This window comes from Podarcis filfolensis (genome assembly GCF_964270895.1).
Source record: "Podarcis filfolensis genome assembly, chromosome: 12".
Classification (NCBI taxonomy): domain Eukaryota; kingdom Metazoa; phylum Chordata; class Lepidosauria; order Squamata; family Lacertidae; genus Podarcis; species Podarcis filfolensis.
The window spans coordinates 52,614,348-52,634,847 of NC_139614.1; the positions used below are offsets into that span (position 1 = coordinate 52,614,348).

Below are 20,500 nucleotides of genomic sequence, written 5' to 3' on the forward strand. Positions count from 1 at the left end.
GTCCTACATGGGAAGAACGACGGCAGCCATAAAAGTAGATCAGAAAAGGGGTCCGCTGAAATTGCTCTCTGGGCAGGAGTCAGATCGGCAGGCGCTCAGAAAGAGGAGCCACTTCCACCGGCCAGACACCATGCACAGATGCAGGAAGACACTGTATAGTAGCATAACCTGTCGTGGCACAGAGCACACTAGCATCATTGTACAACTGGGTGTGATCTTTAGAAAGCCACTGAAACATGCTTGACATCTGCACTATACATTTATAGTGCTGTAGCAGTCATGGCTTCCCCACCAAACAAGAACCCTGGGAACTTTGGTTTGTTAAGGGTGCTGGGAACTGTAGCTCTGAGAGGTAACAAATCTCAGCGCCCTTAACAAACTACAGTTCCCAGGATTTTTTTTTTTTAAAATGTAGGGGAGCTGGGACTGTTTAAAGTGGTATAATAGTGCTTTAAACAGATAGTGCAACTCATCCTCATGAACAAAAACATATATTTGATAAAGTGCTTTTGGGTGACCTAAAAGAGTTGAAGTCAATTTCAACAATGCCTTGTGTCAGGGGCTTGTGTGGAATTTAGCTTCAAACGCAGGAGCTGCTCTCTAAGCAGAAACATGAGAAGCCCTGCTTTCATTTTTCGTTTTATTTTTAAAAGGGCAGTTTTCAAGTCCTCAAGGCAAGGTTTTTCGCCGTATTCTTATTATTGTATTCAAACAGATTTCTAATCCGCCTTTCAGAGCACAATGCCCACGCAATGTGGGCTACAGTTTTATTCATTTATTTTGTAAGGGCGTTAGAACAAATTACAATTTTAAAAGCCATCAGTTAAGAAAGAGAGAGAGAGAGAGAGAGAGAGAGAGAGCATGGCACATTAACGAAATGCAGGCTGGGGTTAAAAATGGGAGATGAGAAAGCTTAAGTATGGATGAGTTCTTTGTAGAGCAAGCCCTTCATTTAGCACAGCGACCTAACAGCTCTTCACAACACGACATTCTCTGACTTCCCTCCTTTGCAAGTTTAGGACATGATCCAGCACTTTAAAGCTGCAGTTCAAGTCAGTCGAACTCTGGCTTCAGTTAGTGGAAACGAAAACGCTGGATTTAGCTGCTGACTTGAACTCTGGTCTCCCAGGGTCTAGCTGTCCACTCTAACCACGATGTCACATGTACCAATTCAAAACGATTTGCAAACAGTATTGAAATCGTTTAGAACTGCCCTGACACCAACCTGAGCACAAATAATCATAAAAACGCAATAATTTGATGTTGGGAGGGACCTCTGAGAATAAAGATGGGGTTCTCTTAAGATAAGTATGCCTTGCAGAGATCCAAGTCCCCCCCCCATTCAATTTGCTATGACTCACTCCAATTCTGCGCGATTTTGATTCACTGCCATAGTTTCCATTTGAGTCACTTGCAGAATCAGATTTTCCTTTGACCAAGGAATGCTCTGGTTCCCTGAGAAGAGGGGTGCTCCCCCTAGTGGTGCTTAAAAAGAAGTTTTTTGGGGGGGACAGTACTGGCTCAGAACAGGACATGCGCAGTAATATCTCAAATGGTGGCCACACCATTGATATACATAAGAACAGTATGACATTGGCAAAAATCCACAGCAAAGAGTCATGTGACATCTTATAGACAATATGAGTTGCAGCCCAACAACATCAAGGGCACTGCACTGGCTATTTTTATTTTACATTGGTCAGGCTGTCCAACTAGTATGGTGTTGTCTACTCTGATAATGCTGAAGGTCTCCAAAGGCTGAAGGAGAAAGACCTCTTTCACATCACCTGGTACCTGAGACCCCTTTTCCATAACAGGAGACACCAGGGAGTCAACCTGGGAATTCCCGCAGGCGATTGCTCTCCCACTGAGCAATGGTTTCCAATAAGGCCACAGTACGGAGGGGGTGTACAAATTTGCTCGTTTTCTCAGTCTCTCCTTTGTACAACCTTCAGTTCAGTTTGTTACATTTCTTTATCACTTTGTGATTTTTTTTTAAACGGGGGCTCATGAAAACCCATCCACATATTTCCCCCCTCTAATATACACAAACTGGTATGCAGTTTTGCCTAACATACACACTTTTGAAAGCAACCCCCCCCCAATGTAATGCATTTCTGTATGCAATTTTTCACTAATATATGCAATTTCATGCACACTTTCGCCAAATACACATTTTGTACAAATGTGCCTAATTTCAGCAGGGGAATGGGACCCCGTGGGCAAATTTATTGGGGTGAAAGTTGATGCCGTAATCCATGAAAGGTTATGCTGTAATAAATAAATTTGTTTCCCTCGACCACTGTCCATGCTGGGTGGGAATTTGAACTCCAGGGCTTGTTGGCCCGTAGTCCTCCAGAAAGTTATTGGGACTACAACTCCCATCATCAGCCCCAGGCAGCATGGTCATGGATGATGGGAACTGTAGTCCGGGAAATTGGTTTTCCTGGGCAGGGACAAAATAAATGAATGCCTTCATCGTTGCACCTCTTTAACTCCACTTAAAAACTGGTCTGCATGCACCAGCACGCTGGCAGACCTGTTGCAAGGCCTACCCTTTTCCAGACCCATCGCCAGTTCAGAGGTGGGGTGGAGTCCTTTGAGTAGCTTAACAGCTTCCAGATGCAACTCTGCTACGTCGAGGCCTCTCAGAACCACTTCAATTCCTCCTCTTCAGCCATCTCGCAGGCAGTCTGTTTGACAGTCCACCCTGGGCTATCCGTTTCCCTCCTCTCTTGTCATTTTAACAGGGCCGTGAGGTTCCTTTCCAGCTGTAAATCAAGGAGATTCTTTCCTTGGCAAACACCAAACGCCTGGGACCTTCTGCATGCAAGTCATGCTTTGCCACTAAGCTACGGCCTCTCCCCATATATCACATCTGCACAGTGATCAAGCTATTGAGATGTCACTGGAGGCACAGAAATACTTGCATTTGCACAGCCTTGAGAACACTGCACTGCTGAGTACCTGTGAAGCTCCAGAGGTGGGTCGGGTACCGGACACCTGTAAAACGAGCATCATCCCTGCTTTCTTCCTACCTGGTTAAGGGAAAGGGATGCAGCTCAGTGGGTGAGCACCTGCCTCGCCTCCAGGAGGTCCCAGGTTCAATCCCAGGCTCCTCCAAGGAAGGCTGGGAATGGCCCCTGCTCTGGAGAGCAGCTGCCAGTCAGTGTAAACAATACTGAGCTAGATGCACTAGTGACCCGGCTCTGAATGAAGCCATTTCTGATGTCCCAAGGTACCATCTAAAGCTTGCTATTTTGCCCACAGGGCTGGTACAAAAAGAAAGAAAGAAATCTATTAGAAAATCACATTGATTAAATCCCAATCAACTTCATCGCAGTGTTTAGGGCAGAAAAGAACTACCCATGTGGGGGGTGAAAAATAATAGAACTGGAAGGAGCCACAAGCATCATCTAGTCCAACCCTCTGCAATGCAGGAATCTTTTGCCCAATGTAGGGATCGAACCCACGACCTTGAGATGAGATCCATGCTCTTCCAACTGAGCTATCCCAGGTCCAGCTGTGTATTATTATCATCATCATCATCATCATCATCATTCGCCTGCCCTTCAATCTAAGGTCCCGTGGTGGGCTAAAACATTAAAACACGATGCTAAAAACAGTTTAAAGCAACTTACTATCACAGAAATGCAATGACAAACCTAGACAGCATCTTAAAAAGCAGAGACATCACCTTGCCAACAAAGGCCCGTATAGTTAAAGCTATGGTTTTCCCAGTAGTGATGTATGGAAGTGAGAGCTGGACCATAAAGAAGGCTGATCACCAAAGAATCGATGCTTTTGAATTATGGGGCTGGAGGAGACTCTCGAGAGTCCCATGGACTGCAAGAAGATCAAACCTGTCCATTCTGAAGGAAATCAGCCCTGAGTGCTCACTGGAAGGACAGATCCTGAAGCTGAGGCTCCAAGACTTTGGCCACCTCATGAGAAGAGAAGACTCCCTGGAAAAGACCCTGATGTTGGGGAAGATGGAGGGCACAAGGAGAAGGGGATGACAGAGGATGAGGTGGTGGGACAGTGTTCTCGAAGGTACCAGCATGAGTTTGACCAAACTACGGGAGGCAGTGGAAGACAGGAGTGCCTGGCGTGCTCTGGTCCATGGGGTCACAAAGAGTTGGACATGACTAAACGACTAAACAACAACATCACAGAAATAAGGTGGGTGCTAAAAAAAATAGACACCTCAAGTGTCCAAGATAAATGGCTCAAATACAGCCACACCCGCTTCCTGTCATTTAAACCAAAGCGATGACATTTCCTGCTCACGCAGTTAAGAGAAACCCTGCTTCACACATAGATTTGCACTGTGATACATGAGAAGCTTCCAAGTTGCTCTGCCTTTAGACTGCACGTACGACTGAGGACTTCAGGGACATTAAGACGACGGAGTAGATCTGCACTAAGGGACCTTGACTCTACCGCACCCTGCCTACAGCATAAAGGGTAGATCAAAGTTGGCTAAGTAGCGTAATTGATCCTTACAAAGCATAATTCATCCTCTTGCATGCAAGCACACATTTTAGGATTGGGGCTGGGGGCTGATGCAGCTTGCCTCTGAATCTCAAACCCTCCCCCCATCTCAAGACCGAAGTTTAAAATGGAAGGGGAATTATCAAATTTGCAAACAACATTCCGAGGTACGCTGCTTATTTGCAAAGCATTCTGAGAAGGAAGCAGTAGCAACATTTAAGCAGCTTAGAAATGCAAGAAGAGGAAGAAAACAGACATACTAGGAATTCCTGGCCTTATCCCTTTGCAAAAGCGTCCCATCGTCTTTCCGGAGCTTGTGAAATAAGTTCCAGTCTCCAAACAGCAGCCTCTCCTGGGTTCAAACTCCGTTTCCTTTTGGCACAGAGGGTCTCTGCTGTCCAGAAGGCTTTTGACAAGAGCGCGCAGTCAGAGCAGACCTCTGAGCTCCCGGCTTGCTCCCCGTCCTCCCCTCCCCCCCCCCCTTCAAACCAATCTCCCTTCCCGCTGCAGACGTCTTGGAGAGTCTGGCAGCAAAGTTTGGCTTCCTGAGTGAGTGAGCTGGGATGGGATAGGAGAGGGAGAGGGGATGTTTGGCTCCCTCCAATAGGAAGTTGAGACTGCGAGACCGACTCAAGACACAAATGGGCTGCACAGTTTCTCCTGCTCTGCTTCCTTCACACAAATGCATTTGTATGCCTCAAAGGCTGCAATGTTTGGAACTTTTTAGAGACAAGACAAGTTGGGGTAACATGATAGAAGTTCATATCTCCCGCTTGGACTACTGCAATGCGCTCTATGTGGGGCTACCTTTGAAGGTGACCCGGAAACTCCAATTAATCCAGAATGTGGCAGCTAGACTGGTGATTGGGAGCGGCTGCCGAGACCACATAACACCGGTCCTGAGAGATCTGCATTGGCTCCCAGTACGTTTCTGAGCACAATTCATAGTGTTGGTGCTGACCTTGAAAGCCCTAAACGGCCTCAGTCCAGTAGACCTGAAGGAGCGTCTCCACCCCCATCGTTCTGCCCGGACACTGAGATCCAGTGCCGAGGGCCTTCTGGCAGTTCCCTCATTGCAAGAAGTGAGGTTACAGGGAACCAGGCAGAGGGCCTTCTCGGTAGTGGCAACCACCCTGTGGAACGCCCTCCCTTCAGATGTGAAGGAAATAAGCAGCTATCTTCTCTTTAAAAGACATCTGAAGGCAGCCCTGTTTAGGGAAGTTTTAAATATTTGATGCTGTATTGCTTTTAACACTTGATTGGAAGCCGCCCAGAGTGGCTGGGGAGACTCAGCCAGATGGGTGGGGTATAAATAATTTATTATTATTATTATTATTATTATTTACTTCTTCACACGGTGCATAGTTAGACTGTGGAACTCCCCCCCACTGGAAGCAGTCATGGCCAATGACTTGGAAGGCGTTGAAAGAGGATGGGTCATATTCATGGAGGAGAAGGCTATCAATGACTACTAGCTACGATGGCTATGCAGTCAGAGGCAGCAACGCTTTTGAATACTAGTTGCTGAAAACCACCGGAGGGGAGAGCAGGCCCTTGTGTTCGAATCCTGATTGTGGTTTTCCCACAGGCGTCTGGTTGGCCCCTGTGAGACCAGGATGCTGTACTAGATGAGTCGCTGGTTTGGTCCAGCAGGCTCTTATGTGTATATATACACACACACACACACTATGTCAAAGTCCCATAGCATTGCAAGAACCTGAAATATACTCGGAGTCGAGAGTGAATTTCATGCTCTTTATTCAGCTCATAGTGGTGAGGAGGAATGGAAGTTCCCCCAGAATGTCTGCTTTATATACATTATTTACACAATGCGCCCCACGTGATTGGCTAATTCCGGGATTCACCTGTAGGCCAATCAGGTTGCGGATTCACTTCCACCTGGAGCTGGATTGGTTGGCTCCTGTGGACCAATCAGACTGCTGCATTCTGGATCCTATTGTTCTAGGACCAATCAGACTGCTGCATTCTGAATCCTATTGTTCTAGGACCAATCAGACTGCTGCATTCTGGATCTTATTGTTCTAGGGAGGGAAGTCATGAGCTCAGCGGAGCAAATGTGATTGATTTGTTATTGTAATATTGTTATATTATATGTGTTTTGTTTTTATTAAAGAAAATAATAAAAATTATATTTTAAAAAAGGACTAATATCCACATTGGGCAACAGTATGGATGATCCCCAAGAGGTAGCTATTGGGCTATTAGTAACTCAAAGAGCTTCACATCAGAGGGGAGATTAGATGGTTCTCTCTGCTTTAAGTGCAAAGCTTTAGCCATGGATTCAACCATTTCCAAACATTCGAGTTCCTTGGAAATTGATCAGAGACTTAGCCATGAGAAGCTCACTAATAATTTATACTGAATTGTAGTTTTCTGTGGTACCTTTTGCATTTTTAGCCTTCGTCTTTCTTGATAACGAAGATTTTTGCAAGTAAAGAAAACACACATATTGCTCTCTTCACATCACAAACACCTTGTGGAGGTAGCCATGGACGGATCTGTCAATTCTAGTTCTCTTGGTTTCTCACTTTTCCAAACTTAAATTCTGTTCTCCACATTTCTGCAGCAATTTGCTTTTTTATATATATAAAAAAGAAAAAAATTCTCATGAATATTTGTCAGTGCAAATTTCTCCTAACAACATTTTTTTGCATGCCTTCTTGATCAATGCAGACATTTTTGAAAGCAATTTCCCCTAATAAGGATGCCTTTCCCCATGCAAACCATCAGCAGCCATCATCCAGGCTAGCCATTACAGTGGAACCTCAGTTTTCGAACGTAATCCGTTCCGGAAGACCGTTCGACTTCCAAAACGTTCAAAAACTGTTGGCGAATTCAATTGAGAAAATTGAGAAAAAACGCACTTCGGAAGCCGTTTGACTTCTGAGGCACATTCAAAAACGGAAGCATTTACTTCTGGGTTTTGGCATTTGGGTTCTGAAACATTCTGAATTGAGACATTCGAGAACCAAGGTTCCACCATACAAAGATGCGAGACGTGCAAAACTCAGCTGAAGCGGCCCTGCCTATTCTCTATGCGCTTGCTTCTGCTTTTAGCAATTCAGCTTCAAAGTTCTCTGGACCTGTTTAGTTCTTCCCAGCTGTGATATCTCCCTGTGCAATGTATTCCAAACTCTGAGAGGATTTAAAACCAGAACAACAACGAACCTGCCAGGATGATGTTTCGTTACTATGCAAAAGTTTGGGTTCATGGTCTGGGACAGGGGTGGGGAAGCAGCTAGAGTCTGTCACACGGCTGCTGTCAAAACGCCTCCACGTTCAACTCTCCTCGGTTGAGAAACTAATGGCGCAGTCTTAAATTGCTCCATGCGGCAGGCTCTGTTGCCTGCAGTGGCAACAAAATGGCAGTGCCACTGCAGTCACTGTGAGGTGTGACCTAGCTCCACAGAGGGATGGGTGAGTCATATTATTCAGCTTATGTTTATAGGTAAGCCTACCTTGTTTGTGTTTTCTGGAAGAATATGAAAAGTGCAACAGCCATCCTTCAAAATTCACACCTCTCCGAATTTTGCGACGCAGTTCTCCAAGCAAACAATGTTTACAAAAATGCATTATGCTTGCTGAAAGTGTACATAAAATGCATACGCTCGTAAAAATAACATTCGGAAATCTTGGGGAATTGCTATTCAAAAATTTGTATATCAGGCCAAACTACCTATGCCCATGTATATTTGGAGAAAGCTACCCTAGACAGCATCTTAAAAAGCAGAGACATCACCTTGCCAACAAAGGTCTGTATAGTTAAAGCTATGGTTTTCCCAGTAGTGATGTATGGAAGTGAGAGCTGGACCATAAAGAAGGCTGATCGCCAAAGAATTGATGCTTTTGAATTATGGTGCTGGAGGAGACTCTTGAGAGTCCCATGGACTGCAAGAAGATCAAACCTATCCATTCTGAAGGAAATCAGCCCTGAGTGCTCACTGGAAGGACAGATCCTGAAGCTGAGGCTCCAAGACTTTGGCCACCTCATGAGAAGAGAAGACTCCCTGGAAAAGCCCTGATGTTGGGAAAGATGGAGGGCCCAAGGAGAAGGGGACGACAGAGGACGAGATGGCTGGACAGTGTTCTCGAAGCTACGAACATGAGTTTGACCAAATTGCGGGAGACAGTGGAAGACAGAAGTGCCTGGTGTGCTCTGGTCCATGGGGTCACGAAGAGTCAGACACGACTCAACGGCTAAACAACAATAACAACAAGGGAAGACTTTATATGAGTCATTGCATCCACAGATGCCATATTAGGGACCCCTGACATGCACTTTTGAAGAGGGAGGACCTTAGAGAGATGATACCCAACCCTCTCTTCTCTGGGTTCATTACTATCGGCAATCACGATGCAGCGAAACAGTTTGTCATCCTGACTGCAGTTTCTGAGAAGCAGACAAAGTGATTCTTCTGATTTCTCCCACGCTATCTGCCCTGCTGAGACTCAGCCGATGTCACAGTTGCTAAGTTCTTCACAGTTTTGGGGAGGAAAAGCCAGGGAATTAGAAGGAAAACGAGGTTGTGTAAATAAATGATGCAAAGATTCCATTGCTTCTGCTTAAGAAGGCCAGAGGTAGAAAGAAAAGAAAAATGCAATTCCTGATATCCTTATTCAGGCTTGATTCCCAGTTCACTTGGACGGTGCAAAACTGGTCCTTTTATTTCCATAGGTACCTCTATGTTCCCACACACTGGCATTATTCGGGACACTTATCTGCAAGAGTAGAAATTATGTTCCTGCAACAGAGGTGTAAACCACTGTCGCCCATCACCCAGTAAAGATTATCCACATCTGCAGACCTTACAACATCTGGCAAACCCAGCCACTGATTTTTATTTATGTGTTTATTGGCAGATACAACAACATTTCTCAAACCACACGCCTGTTCAGGAAGCCTTTTCTGCCACAATAAAAGTGCAGTTTTTGTACTAGGAAGGGAAAACCACTGATATTAACCAAATCCCAACTGTTTTCTCACTGAACTAAACCTCCAAATTCAACCTGAGTGTAAATTAAAGGGATGTGTTTGTTTGTTTGTTTAATTTACATTCCATCTTCCTCCAAGGTGCCTAAGGAAACCTTCACAGTGCTGCCCCTCTTCAAATTATCTTCACACCAACCTTGTGATGTAGGCCCAGGATACTAAACCAGCTTCATGATTGAGTGGGGATTTGAACGCTGGTCTGTCTCCTAGATCCTAGGCAGAATCTACACACAGATAAAAAACGCTGTGGAAATGCTTTTAAAAAAATAATACATTGAAATGGCCATAACTCACTGTTTCCATCTAGTGTTAAATTTGTTTATTGCACTTTACAACACACTTAAAACGTTTTATTTGCAGCTGTATAGCTGAGTCCCTAGTCCTATACTCTAATCCAGGCATGGCCAAACTTGGCCCTCCAGATGTTTTGGGACTACAATTCCCATCATCCCTGACCCCTGGTCCTGTTAGCTAGGGATGATGGGAGTTGTAGTCCCAAAACATCTGGAGGACCAAGTTTGCCTATGCCCACTCTCATCACTACACCACACTAACTCTTGACTGCTTCCTAACTTTCCTTTTTGGATAAGAAGCAAAGCGGCTGTTGACACAGCAACATAAAGATGGAAGATCTGAGAACAGATGTATTTATTCTATACAGTTAACAAAATTTAAATACCACTTGATGGCAAGGAAAGCTCTAAGTGGGTTGCAAAAATATAAACCAAAACATTAAGGTTATTGATAAATCGGTTAAAAACGAGTATTTAAAGACATTTGAAGGATGGTTAAAATCAACAGGAGCTAAAAAGAAGGAAAACATGGCTGGGTAGACAAACAAGCATTATGTGTTTTTATCTGTTTTAATTGTATTGTTTCAGTACTGACTTATTTGCTGCCCTGGGCTCTTTTGGAGTAAAGATAGGATATAAATTTAACCCACAACACTCCTTTCCTTTCGCAGGGGAAGGAAATATCACTGGTGCAAACTTAGAATCTCACTGTTGGCTTGGCTGAAATGAACCTCCAATTGCAGCTCGGCTGCAAACTGAAAAGGCGCAGAATCTGACTGGCTCCTGATTTTCCTTTCCTGATAAGAAGCAACGCCGACGAGGGCCAGCAGTTGTTGATGCAGCGCCCATTAAAGACAACACAAGAGAAAGTCCAGGCTCAGGACTGCCTGACAGCACATCAAAACATCCACGAAGGATGCATGCAAAGATTCGGAGCTAAGCGCCGCTTTGAATAAACACAGCGTCAAAAGTTGCCAGCTCTTCTGCCTTTGTAAGGTGCACATGAGAAGGCCTGGCTGAAAGATCAGGAGGGGGAAAGTATGCGCAGGGTGATGCCAAGTTGCCCAGAATAAACTGGATTTCGACGTGTTAATGAAGTGGGTGGTATATTTGCTATGCAAATCCTATTTCTCCCAAGGTGATTTGGGAGTTCATATGTCATTACAGTGGTACCTTGGGTTACATATGCTTCAGGTTACATACGCTTCAGCTTACAGACTCTGCTAACCCAGAAATATTACCTCAGGTTAAGAACTTTGATTCAGGATGAGAACAGAAATCATGCTCCGGCGGCGTGGCAGCAGCGGGAGGTCCCATTAGCTGAAGTGGTGCTTCAGGTTAAGAACAGTTTCAGGTTAAGAACAGACCTCCGGAACGAATTAAGTACTTAACCCGAGGTACCACTGTATTGTTAACTGGAAAATAATGATATGGGTTTTTAAAATACATATATATATATATATTTATATATATATATATATATATATATATATGAAAAAGTAACATGACAAGTATGAAACAGCAGCACAATGGATATCCTGACTGCAAAATAAGGCTTCTTTGCAACCCAGCAGACACAAGGAATCTTCCGTTATTAAGAAACATTCCATACCTTTCACAGACAGGAAAAATGGGTGGTTCTTAGCTGCGAATCTTCCTTCTTTTTTCCCACAGAGGGTTCGTGCTGCACAGCTTCACCGCCTTCACCTCTGACACAAAAGAGAAGAGAAAAGGAAAAACAATCCCTCATTATCTGGGAAGGGTATCAGCAGACTCGCGCCACCAAGCACAGCGCGGCATCGTTCCACAGCCCTCTTTGAAAGGGCCCCATTGTTGCAGGGCAGCCAAGACTCGTGCGCACGGAACCGCACTCAGCAGTTCTGGGATCCCGCCGTCGCGCTGATTCGCGCCTCGCTTCGGAAACGGGTCGCCTTCGTGGGGGCATGGCGGTGCTTCAACAAAGCTTTCGGGAAGGGGGACAGACAACTTTTCAGAAAAGTATGACACAAGTCTAGTTCAGAGCATGAGATGACGAAGCCCTAGCCGTGTGTAGCGCATAAGGGGAGAAGAAAGAACCGCAGTGCCGTAAAGGCAGGTGAGAGCGCAAGGCAGCGGTTCTCAACCTGTGGGTCCCCAGATGTTGTTGGACTACAACTCCCATCATCCCTGACCACTGGTCATGCTGGATAGGCATGATGGGAGTTGTAGTCCAACAACATCTGGGGACCCACAGGTTGAGAAACACTGTAGGGTATAGAATCCAGCACCCTCCAGATTTGGTTGGACTGCAACACCCATCACTCCTGATGCACTGGATCTACTGGTTGGGGATGATGGGATTTAGAGACCCTACCTGCCCGCAGACTGTCTCGCCAGAGTGGTACATGCTTTAGTTATCTCCTGCTTGGACTACTGCAATGTGCTCTACATGGGGCTACCTTTGAAGGTGACTCAGAAACTACAACTACCGTATTTTTCCATGTATAAGACTAGGTTTCTTTCCTAAAAGATAATGTCAAAAATTAGGGGGTGTCTTATACGCGGATAGTGTCAAGGGTGGACTGGTGATTGGTTGTTGCCGCAAAAATAAGGGGTGACTTATACATGGGGGCATCTTATAGATGGAAAAATAGGGTAATCCAGAATGCGGCAGCTAGACTGGTGACTTGGAGTGGCCACCGAGACCATATAACACCAGTCCTGGAAGACCTACATTGGCTCCCAGTACGTTTCCGAGCACAATTCAAAGTGTTGATGCTGAACTTTAAAGCCCTAAACGGCCTCGGCCCAATATACCTGAAGGAGCATCTCCACCTCCATCATTCAGCCCAGACACCGAGGTCCAGCTCCAAGGGCCTTCTGGCAGTTCCCTCCCTGTGAGAAGTGAGGTTACAGGGAACCAGGCAAAGGGCCTTCTTGGTGGTGGCGTCCGCCCTGTGGAACGCCCTCCCGTCAGATGTCAAGGAAATAAACAACTCTCCAACTTTTAGAAGACATCTGAAGGCAGTCCTGTTTAGGGAAGTGTTTAATGCCTGATGTTTTATTCTGCTTTTAATTTTGTTGGGAGCCGCCCAGAGTGGCTAGGAAGGCCTGGCCAGATGGGTGGGGTATAAATATATTATTATTATTATTATTATTATTATTATTATTATTATTATTATTAGAGTCCGGATAGCTACAGGTTTTGCATCCCTGCTGCCCCCCCCCCCTTCAGAGAACCACTTCAGAACCTCTCTTCCACCTGTGGCACATTTTCTGCAAAGCAATTTCCCCAGATATAATGCATACTTGTACAGTCATACCTCGGGTTACAGCCACTTCAGGTTGCATTTTTTCGGGTTACAGACCGCCGAAACCCAGAAGTACCGGAACGGGTTACTTCCAGGTTTCAGCAGTTGCGCATGCGCAGAAGCACTAAATCGTGCTTTGCGCATGCGCAGAAGTGCCAAATCGCAACCTGTGCATGCGCAGACGTGCAAATGCGGCTTGCGAATGCTGCAGGTTGCGAACATGCATCCTGCACGGATCACGTTCGCAACCCGCGCGTCCACTGTATACTGTTTCCTCTTCTCTGCATTTGCATGTGCACCTCAACCTAGCGCAGTCATAGAATCATAGAATAGAATCATAGAGTTGGAAGAGACCACAAGGGCCATCGAGTCCAACCCCCTGCCAAGCAGGAAACACCATCAGAGCACTCCTGACATATGGTTGTCAAGCCTCTGCTTAAAGACCTCCAAAGAAGGAGACTCCACCACACTCCTTGGCAGCAAATTCCACTGTCGAACAGCTCTTACTGTCAGGAAGTTCTTCCTAATGTTTAGGTGGAATCTTCTTTCTTGTAGTTTGGATCCATTGCTCCGTGTCCGCTTCTCTGGAGCAGCAGAAAACAACCTTTCTCCCTCCTCTATGTGACATCCTTTTATATATTTGAACATGGCTATCATATCACCCCTGTGCGCACATTACGAGGCTTTCTAAAGTCGAAGAAGTGCGGATCTCAAATGAGGCCTGTGTTTCTGTCCACATGGCGTCTCTGAAAGTGCGAATTAGGGACGTTTGCCTGCAGATGAGAACTGAATCCAACGTCACCCTCATCCAAGCCGCTAAGCTATGGGGTTTAGTAAAGAACCAGAAATAACCCTGTCTCACCCGAAATCTGCACTAGATTTGCGAAAACAAAGGAGACAAGCTCTCTAAGGGTACATCCATACCAGCTGTTGTTCTTGGACTACTCCCAGGACACATGGAGTCTGTCCCCGGCCTCTGGAGAAGAGGTAGGGTCAGGGTTTTCGCAAAAACACCAAACTACCTTCATTGCAACACCGCTCAGCTGCAGTCGGTTTCCTCTGCGAAACCGTTGCTCTGTATATAAACACACACGCACTTCATGTCCTTTGTCCCACGGTTCCCCTTTAACCTCATCAACCTCGCCACGTACTCTATTGGCTACGTGATGCCCCAGAGTCATGTTTCAGTTCTTCCGTGACCTACTTCAGCCGTAACCCCATCTGCATCAGCTCCATTGAGCAAAGGCCTGCCTCTTTATAGACTTCCGCTGTCACGTAAATTGGGAGTTCAGGGACGGGTTTAAGTTGAAGCAACTTGTTACAAGACCACAAACAGAGGCAGGGTGCTTTTTTTAAAGGTCCTGAAGATGGTCTTCAAGAGAATGAGTGGAGCATGAGGCTAGCAATGGCCGCAAGGGCTGGTTCTCTGCTTGCGCTATCGGAATGTCTCTGAATTCCAATTGATTGGGAATCCCACTAGTAGGGGAAACACTCCGGTCTTCCTCGTGGGTTTCCCATAATAGGTTGGCCACCATGAGAACCAATTGCTGGACTAGACGGGCACCATTTGGACCTGATCCGCCAAGGCTCTTTTTCTGCACTTATGCATGCTGAAGGATCTGAAAGCACAGCTGTAGGATCGGCAAAATATAAGGTGGGGGACACCTGGATTGCCAGGAGTACATGTGAAAAGTATCTAGAGGTCTTGGTGGACCACAAGCTCAACATGAGTCAACAACATGATCCAGCAGCAAAAGAAAGCTACATGCTCTTCTAGGCTGCGTCAACAGAAGTCTAGTGTCCAGATCCAGGGAAGGAATAGTTCTGCTCTATACTGCCTTGGTTAGACCACACATGGAGTCCTGTGTCCAGTTCTGGGCATCCACAATTTAAGAAGGATGTTGACAAGCTGGAATGTGTGCAGAGGAAGGTGACCAAGATGATCATGGGTCTCGGAAACCAAGCCTTATGAGGACGAGTTGGGTATGTTCAGCCTGGAAAAGAAGAGACTGAGAGGAGATATCTTCAAATATCTCAACGGCTGTCACAAGGAAGATGGAGCGAGCTTGTTTCTCCTGCTCTGGAGGGTAGGACTCGAACCAATGGCTTGAAGTTACAAAAAAAGGAGATTCCGACTAAACATCAGGAAGACCTTTCTGGCAGGAAGAGCTGTTACAGGAAACCAGGCACAGGGCCTTCTCGGTAGTGGCGACCGCCCTGTGGAACGCCCTCCCATCAGATGTCAAAGAAATTAATAACCATCTGAGGTTTAGAAGACATCTGAAGGCAGCTCTGTTTTTAATGACTGATGTTTTAATGTATTTTTAATCTTTTGTTGGAAGTTGCCTAGAGTGCCTGGAGAAACCCAGCCAAATGGGCAGGGTATAAACAAATAATAATAATAATAATAATAATAATAATAATAATAATAATTCAGCAGTGGAACAGACTCCCTTCACTGAACGTTTTTAAGCAGAGGTTGGCTGGCCATCTGTCATGGATGCTTTACCTGAGATTCCTGCATTCTAGTGGGTTGGACTAGATGACCCTCGGGATCCCAGCTCTATAATTCTATGTAACATGTGCTGCTGCCAGTCAGTGTAAACAATGGTGAGCTAGATGGACCAATGATATTACTCAATACAAGGTAGTTTCCTGTGTTCGCTTGAAATTCAGAAAGTTGTTATCTCTGTCTGGCCTTGGCACAACAGCTTGCTCTAGCAATAAATAATAATAATAGTAAAACTAATTAGCAATTGGATTTCGATCCATAAAGTCTCTGGGCTTGCTTTCCTAGCTAAAAGGGAGGCAGCCTCAGATTGCACTGTGGATAGCTGGCAAACAATCCCTTCATTTGCAATCCGTTCAGGAGTGTAAAGTAATTGAGCAGGCCTTTCATCTTTATGGGGCTCTATGGGTGGCGCTGTGGGTTAAACCACAGAGCCTAGGACTTGCCGATCAGAAGGTTGGCGGTTCAAATCCCTGCGATGGGGTGAGCTCCCGTTGCTTGGTCCCTGCTCCTGCCCACCTAGCAGTTCGAAAGCATGTCAAGTGCAAGTTGATAAATAGGTACCGCTCCGGCGGGAAGGTAAACGGCGTTTCTGGTTTGCCAGAAGCGGCTTAGTCATGCCGGCCACATGACCCGGAAGCTGTACGCCGGCTTCCTCGGCCAGTAAAGTGAGATGAGCGCCGCAACCCCAGAGTCGGTCACAACTGGACCTAATGGTCAGGGGCCCCTTTACCTTATGTAAAAAGCTGCTTTACCTATCCAATTGCAAGCTTGTCTTTAACCCACAAAGGTGCTCTAAATTTGATTAAACATTTGTATTCTGTTTTTCCAACGACAGGTGCCGAGCTCAAAGCGACTCACAACACAACAGAATTAAAAAAAAAAACCAACAATGTCACAATCACTATACTATCAAACAGAACAGAACAGAAAATAAAGCAAATAACAACAAATTCATCAAAATGATCAATGCAAGTCAAGCAAAGTCATAGGAACTCTAAATATCAAAAAATAAAATAAAACCAGGAATCAAAATGATTTATACAATTCAACAAAGTTATAGCAACTCAAACTCAAATTGCTCAGATGCCCTCTTCATGTTGTGTCATGCATATTCCAATGAAGGTCTACTTTGAAGTAAGTCCCGCAGTGCTCAGTGGGGCTCATTCCCACACACTCTGCCTTCAGCTCCTTGGAGGAATGGAAGGATAGCAATGCAAAATAAATAAATAAATAATAATAATAATAATAAATTTTATTTATAACCCGCCCTTCCCAGCCAGAGCCGAGCTCAGGGCGGCTAACACCAATAAAATAAAATCACAGTAAAAACATAATATGAGGGAAAGAGAGGGAGGAAAAAACCTAATTTAAAATACTGGTTAAAATGCAATTTAAAATGCAGCCTCATTTTAAAATAGCTGATAAATCAAGACCATGAGGGAAACATAAGGGTCAGACCGAGTCCAAACCAAAGGCCAGGTGGAACAGCTCTTTGTGATAATATTTTTTATTCACTTTCCAATACAAAATTATACAATCAACACATCTTAATTACATCCAATTTCTCCTTGTTGACTTCCCTCAACCCGCCTGGTAAACCTTCATATCCTTACTTTCTCCACATTTCTTAAAATTATAATTACCTTACTATTAATTAATTTATCTTAATTTTAACACTTCTAATCTTCTTTTCACAGAGCTTCGTTGAAACTTACAAACGTTATCTGATTATCACTTATTTTTTGCATATACTCTGTAAATTTCTTCCAATCTTCTGTAAATCTCTGATCCCGTCGATTCCGGATCCTTCCTATTAGTCTATCCAGTTCCGCATAGTCCATCATTTTCATTCTCCATTCTTCTTTCGTAGGTAGCTCCTCTTGTTTCCATTTCTGGGCCATCAATATTCTTGCTGCTGTTACTGCATATAAAAATAACTTCCTTTCTTTCTTGTTTATCTCATTTTCTTTTCTTTCTTGTTTATCTCATTTCCTCAGGTGGAACAGCTCTGTCTTGCAGGCCCTGTGGAATGATGTCAAGTCCCGCAGGGCGCTGGTCTCTTGTGACAGAGCATTCCACCACATTGGGGCCAGTGCTGAAAAGGCCCTGTCCTAGTTGAAACCTTATATGGACTGCTTTGCAAGGCTAGTCTTCACTCCCACGGTTGCCAGCTTTCCTGCTGTGTCTGGACCAGCAAGCAGCCCCTAAACACCAAGAATCTGAACAAGCTGGAGAAAAGCTGGCTAAGCAACAACCAGAACCTGGCAAGTGGAAGCCCTTCATCGCAGAAGCTTCTGTGTTTCGGCACAACACCCGCACATGGTGAGCCACTGAAGTGCAGGTGGGCAAATTCCTGACTCTGTCCACCCAGTATAAAAGGACTGTTCCACCGGGGTCCAGCTTGAGCAACATGGTCTTCCTGAGCTCTGGCTCTCTGGTTACTCTTTGGTGGTGATTTCTGGCCTGCTCCTTGTCCCTTCCTGTGGTTCCAACTTGTCTTTGGTCCCGACCCCTAGCTTGCCCCACAACTTCTGGCTCTTGGCTGGCCGCAGGCAGCTGCCCACGACCTTCCTCAGCTCAGCTCAAGCTTCTGAGCCAAGCGCTGTCCATGCATTTCCAAACTCACTTCAGGGAGCTGAAAACATTTTTGTTTTCTATAAAGTAGACGTTCTCCAGATGCTGAATTCTGGAGGAGACACCAAATTCTGAACATGTGCTGCTGCAAGCACATGGGAGCAGGCTATGAATAGCAGGGATGGGGGAACCTCGTAATACCAGAACCCGGTAGGGCCAGCCAAGAAAGCTGAATGTTGGAAGATTCAGGCACCAGCTTGGAAGGCTTGGAAAATGGATTGGACAAAACTATGGTGGGCAACTGGGACTCAGGTGGAGCTGTGGGTTAAACCACAGAGCCTAGGACTTGCCAATCAGAAGGTCGGCGGTTCGAATCCCCGCGATGGGGTGAACTCCTGTTGCTCGGTCCCAGCTTCTGCCAACCTAGCAGTTCGAAAGTACACCAGTGCAAGTAGATAAATAGATACAGATCTGGCAGGAAGGTAAATGGCGTTTCCATGCGCTGCTCTGGTTCGCCAGAAGCGGTTCAGTCATGCTGCCCACATAACCTGGAAGCTGTCTGCGGACAAACGCTGGCTCCCTCGGCTTATAGAGCAAGATGAGCGCCACAACCCCAGAGTCATCCGCGACTGGACCTAATGGTCAGGGGTTATTGTTGTTCAGTTGTTTAGTTGTGTCCGACTCTTCGTGACCCCCTGGACCAGAGCACACCAGGCCCTCCTGTCTTCCACTGCCTCCCGCAGTTTGCTCAAACTCATGCTGGTCGCTTCGAGAACACTGTCCCACCATCTCGTCCTCTGTCGTCCCCTTCTCCTTGTGCCCTCCATCTTTCCCAACATCAGGGTCTTTTCCAGGGAGTCTTCTCTTCTCATGAGGTGGCCAAAGTCTTGGAGCCTCAGCTTCACGATGTGTCCTTCCAGTGAGCACTCAGGGCTGATTTCCTTCAGAATGGAGAGGTTTGATCTTCTTGCAGTCCATGGGACTCTCAAGAGTCTCCTCCAGCACCGTAATTCAAACGCATCAATTCTTTGGCGATCAGCCTTCTTTACGGTCCAGCTCTCACTTCCATACATCACTACTGGGAAAACCATGGCTTTAACTATACGGGCCTTTGTTGGCAAGGTGATAGGCAAGGCTATCAATGGCTGTTAGCCACAATGGCTATTATACCTCCAGTGTCAAAAGTGGCATACCTCTGAACACCAGTTGCTGGGAATCACAAACTGGGAGAGCGCTGTGGTGTCCAGGGCCTGCTTGTAGGCTTCGCAGACGCATCTGGTTGGCCCTTGTGAGAAAAAGATTCTGGACTAGGTGGGCTTTCGGTCTGACACCATCAGCCACACTGTTCTTACATTCTTTTGAAACGACTTGGTTCCCTAGGAAGCAAAAATAAAATCTCCATGGAATGGGTGCGGGTAATGAAGGGGGGAAATAAAGAGATGGACTGCCCCGTAAAATTACTCGGCAGTCCTGGTTATGACTACATAAAATCTGGATCTCAAACAGTTCGTGTTCTGCCACAATATTTATGGAAGTGTAGACACGTACCAGACAAACGGCAGTCACAGAACCTCCAGTTTGATGCTCTGCATTCATTTTTTTTCCGTTCCTGGATTCCAAGTGTTTGTATACTGTTATAACAAAACGTCTATTGTCAGGGCGCAAACAGACTTCAGTTGATGTTCTCGCTTTTTCCGCCGGTGGTGAAGAAAGAGACAGAGACGGAAAGTTCCAAAATCTAAACTAAACTCACAAAAAAGTCCACTTGGCAGCGTTAAGCGAGAAGGTGGAAATACCATAATTCTGCACCATCGCGTCCCAAAATTTGGAATACTGCTCATGGCACAGCGTCCACCAAGCGGTTCCAAATCCTAAGCAGTCTTGGATCAGGCCAGCTGCCCCCTCCCCAAACCCTGCCCACATGTGTGGAGATGTTGACCTCCTGTTGGGTTTTTGAAGTTCTGGAGCGCCTTCAGCGTGTGGCAAGGGGTGGAAATAGGAATACTCAAATCGTTCGGGCCACCGGAAGCAAAAGGATGAGGTTGTGGCTCAGCTGAGATGCAATAATAATAATAATAATAATAATAATAATAATAATAATAATAATTTATTATTTGTACCCCGCCCATCTGGCTGGGTTTCCCCAGCCACTCTGGGCGGCTTCCAACAAAGATGAAAGATACACTAAAATGTCACATATTAAAAACTTCCCTGAACAGGGCTGCCTTCAGATGTCTTCTGAATGTCAGGTAGATGTTTATCGCTTTGACATCTGATGGGAGGGCATTCCACAGGGCGGGCGCCACTACCGAGAAGGCCCTCTGCC

At 45.6% G+C, this 20,500-nt stretch overlaps 1 protein-coding gene across 2 annotated transcripts in view; it reads right to left on the bottom strand.

Moving 5' to 3' along the window:
- GJC2 (gap junction protein gamma 2) overlaps positions 1-20,500 on the bottom strand; it is a 93,310-nt gene that overhangs the window by 57,180 nt on the left and 15,630 nt on the right. Inside the window, exon 3 of one of the 2 annotated variants that reach the window (XM_083579935.1) lies at positions 11,411-11,507. The gene's annotated coding sequence lies outside the window, so the exon portion shown is untranslated. Of the gene's footprint in view, positions 1-4,754; positions 5,116-11,410; positions 11,508-20,500 lie in introns of those variants that run through there. The other variant, XM_083579937.1, reaches the window with a different exon arrangement.